Below are 4,251 nucleotides of genomic sequence, written 5' to 3'. Positions count from 1 at the left end.
ACATATATACATTTTATTTTTAGCTTTGCTTTAAAGTTCTTGTTTTGTGATTTGTACATTTGTGAGTTAAAATAAAGTTGAACTGAAGGTCGTCTCTTCTTTAAACATGTTTGAGGGAAATATTCCTGAGATCCAATAGTTTTGTGTCTTTTTATGATTTTCAGCTGAGTTAACAGTCATTAAAGTGAAAACAGGATTTCACGATGAAGCTGGCACCGTCTTTTTTTTTTTTTTTTTTTAATCTTCAACGCTCTGCTGGTCTCACTGATCCTCTCCTCCGGAGGCTGGGAGACTCATCCTCCCAGCTCCAGCTCAGCTGGTCACTCACAGAGGCTGTTCCAAGACCCCAGCCGCGCGTAATCATGAAGGTCCGACCCGCACAGACAGGCGGACAGAGACGGGTCTGCGACGAACGGTGGAAGCGATTTAAAAAAAACATTTTACGTGTAAAAAAATAATAATCATTTTTAAATCGCTTCAGCAATTTTTTAAAACATTTTTTGTATAAAAACAAAATATTATTTTATTTAAAAATCGCTTCCACCGTCCGTCCCAGACTGTCCAGTCTGCCTGACTGCGGGAGGGATCAGGATTCAGCCTTCATGATTACGCGCGGCCGGGGTCTGGCCACGTCCATCTGCGAGTCCCCATCTCCAGCTTTGCAGTGACCAGCGGAGCTCTGAGAACACAAGGCTGGTATCCGGAACCCGAGCCTCCGAGTCAGCACATCGATGGATCTTCCGCGGTGACCAGCTGAACTTGGAGCCGTGGAGATGATGCCCTGCCCGGTCTGGCGCTCGGAGGCTCCGGAGGGAGGATCGGGGTACACCAGCAGAGCTCCATCCAGCTTGCTCTGAATTATGTTGTCGGCCACCAAGCACAAAAAATGCCAGCACATCAGCATTAGACCAAGATGTTGTCAGTATTGTTTTTAAAATCTTTAAAATAAGTCCAGCCGCTGCTCCAGTCCGAGAAATTGCAAATGGCGGATTATTGTTTTGAAACGTTTCTGAAGGATCCAGTGACTCCGCCCCCGACTCCGCCCCCGACCAATCAGTGACCGACAGTGTTCTGACGTCACGTTTTTGTACCTCTTCGTACCGGTTAGAACCACAGAGCCAAGGGTACTGAAAATAGTAACAGGTGCTAAGTACCAGTACTAATGGAAAAGCCTCAGAACCGGGCCAAGTAGGGTCGAGTCGGCCTGTACTGGTACTAATGGAAAAGGGGCACAGAAGACCGAAGGAAGACTGAATAGTCCCAGGAAGTGTTGACTTTTTAAAGAGTACTCACTTCCTGTCAATTGGTGCTTCCTGATTGGTTGAAACAACCAGCAAGGGGTGGTTCTAGTGATGTCAAGAGGTTATTAAGAGTCAAGAGAGGATGCAGGAATGTTTAGGAACGGTTAGTACAGACAGAGAAAAGTTTATGAAGAGGTGAGACAACTTTGCAGGTGCCAGCTTCTTATTTACTGTCTGCTAGTTTTAAAAACAAGACACTTCGTTCTAATAACTTGCTTTCTGACTTCTGACCGACATCAAATCCACTCATTCAGACAGAAGCTCAAAATGCACAATTACTTCGTAAATAGACATTTAACTTGATTTCTAAGTCTGAGGTTTAAAAATCATTAATACTGTTTCACAGTTGATTTAAATGAGTGATTCACTTCAACATTTAGAAATGGTATGAACTAAACACACTTTGATTATCAAGATATTCTAAAATAGTAATGATAATGTAAAAAGGAAGAGTGTTCTTTCAATTGATTAATTCAGGACAAATTAAATAGTCTCTTGATGAGATAATTTGTATTTCTGGATTCAAATCAATGAAATAACAGTTCCTGTCCCATGAGGGTCTTCAGAGACAGGTTGAGGTCAGAGGCCTAGTTCACTACAGTCCCCCTTTGGAAATCATCGCCTGTCCATGGGGATGAATTCCATCATGAACTTACGCCTCTGAATGTCCTTGATCTTGATGTAATCCAGCAAGAGGAAAACAAGTCAAAGAAGGTAATCCCGCAACGGTTTAGGTAATTCCACAATGTTTTTGGTAATTCCATAATGTTGTTGGTAATTCCATTATGTTGTTGGTAATTCCATTGGAAAAGTCATATAATCCACAACGATAAATCCACAATGATTGGAGGTGTTGATTGATCAGCATGCAGAGGGTTCCCTCGATTGAACTGCAGAGGCGACCACTGGATGGAGTTTGGAGACCCACGTTGGAGTTGTAGGTCCCTTCAGCAAAGGTTGCTGCTGGTGGTTTCCAGTGGGTGCCATTGTGGTTCTATGTGTTCATGCATTTATGTGGTTTTAGTTGGGCTTATGAGTGGGATTTTACATAAGACCTTCACCTATATGCACCTGGTGTGTAAGCTATCATGGTTTAGATCAGCTACAGTTACCAATTAAAGGGTGGGTCATGCTGAAAAATTATATATAGGGATTTATACCTATTGAAGGGCATTCCAAACTATTTTTCCATTCCTAACTTGGTTTAAGTTAGATTTACATGGCAAAATATACAGTGAGGAAAATAAGTATTTGAACACCCTGCAACTTTGCACGTTCTCCCACTTAGAAATCATGGAGGGGTCTGAATTTTTTATCTTAAGTGCATGTCCACTGTGAGAGACATAATCTAAAAGAAAAATCTGGAAATCATAATGTATGATTTTTTTAATAATTCATTTGTGTGTTACTGCTGCAAATAAGTATTTGAACACCTGCCAATCAGCAACAGTTCTGGCCCTCAAAGACCTGTTAGTCCTCCTCTATAACGTCCACCTCCACTCCACTTATTATTCTAAATTAGAAGCACCCGTTTGAGGTCGGTAGCTGCATAAAGACACCGGTCCACCCCACACAATCAGTAAGACTCCAACTACTAACATGGCTAAGACCAAAGAGCTGTCCAAAGACACCAGAGACAAAATTGTAGACCTCCACAAGGCTGGAAAGGGCTACGGGGCAATTGCCAAGCAGCTTGGTGAAAAAAGATCAACTGTTGGAGCAACTATTAGAAAATGGAAGAAGCTAAACATGACTGTCAATCTCCCTCGGACTGGGGCTCCATGCAAGATCTCACCTCGTGGTGTATCAATGATCCTAAGAAAGGTGAGGAATCAGCCCAGAACTACACGGGAGGAGCTGGTCAATGACCTGAAGAGAGCTGGCACCACTGTTTCCAAGGTTACTGTGGGTAATACACTAAGACGTCATAGTTTAAAATCACGCATGGCACGGAAGTTTCCCCTGGTTAAATCAGCACATGTCCAGGCCCGTCTTAAGTTTGCCCATGACCATTTGGATGATCCAGAGGAGTCATGGGAGAAAGTTATGTGGTCACATGAGACCAAAATAGAACTTTTTGGTCTTAATTCCACTCGCCGTGTTTGGAGGATGAAGAATGATGAGTACCATCCCAAAAACACCATCCCTACTGTGAAGCATGGGAGTGGAAGCATCATGCTTTGGGGGTGTTTTTCTGCACAAGAGACAGGACGACTGCACCGTATTAAGGAGAGGATGACCGGGGCCATGTAGTGAGAGATTTTGGGGAACAACCTCCTTCCCTCAGTTAGAGCATTGAAGATGAGTCATGGCTGGGTCTTCCAACAAGACAATGACCCGAAGCACACAGCCAGGAGAACCAAGAAGTGGCTCCGTAAGAAGCATATCAAGGTTCTGGAGTGGCCTAGCCAGTCTCCAGACCTAAACCCTATAGAAAATATTTGGAGGGAGCTCAAACTCTGTTTCTCAGTGACAGCCCAGAAACCTGGCTGATCTAGAGAAGATGTGTGTGGAGGAATGGACCAAACTCTCTGCTGCAGTGTGTGCACACCTGATGAAAAACTACAGGAAACCTTTGACCTCTGTAACTGCAAACAAAGATACTGTACCAAATATTAACATTAATTTTCACAGGTGTTCAAATACTTATTTTCAGCAGTAACACACAAATAAATTATTAAAAAATCATACATGGTGATTTCCGGATTTTTTTTTTTTTTTAGATTATGCCTCTCACAGTTGACATGCACCCGACATGAAAGATTCAGACCCCTCCATGATTTCAAAGTGGGAGAACGTGCAAAGTCGCAGGGTGTTCAAATACTTATTTTCCTCACTGTAGTTTGGTTCAATTGCCTGTTGTCCCTTTAGACGAACGACTTGAGGTTTGGTTTTTTGGTTTCCCCCTAAATGTTTTTGGAGTCTATGGCGAGACTCAACTGAAGGATTA

General features: G+C 42.9%; 1 protein-coding gene across 1 annotated transcript in view; it reads left to right on the top strand.

The window, feature by feature from the left end:
- Nucleotides 1–4,251, top strand: part of abcf1 (ATP-binding cassette, sub-family F (GCN20), member 1) — a 112,522-nt gene that overhangs the window by 39,565 nt on the left and 68,706 nt on the right. The window lies entirely within an intron of this gene.

The sequence above is a fragment of the Nematolebias whitei genome, chromosome 19 (genome assembly GCF_014905685.2).
Source record: "Nematolebias whitei isolate Nwh7 chromosome 19, NemWhi1, whole genome shotgun sequence".
Lineage (NCBI taxonomy): Eukaryota > Metazoa > Chordata > Actinopteri > Cyprinodontiformes > Rivulidae > Nematolebias > Nematolebias whitei.
This window is presented reverse-complemented; position numbering and strand designations above follow the sequence as displayed.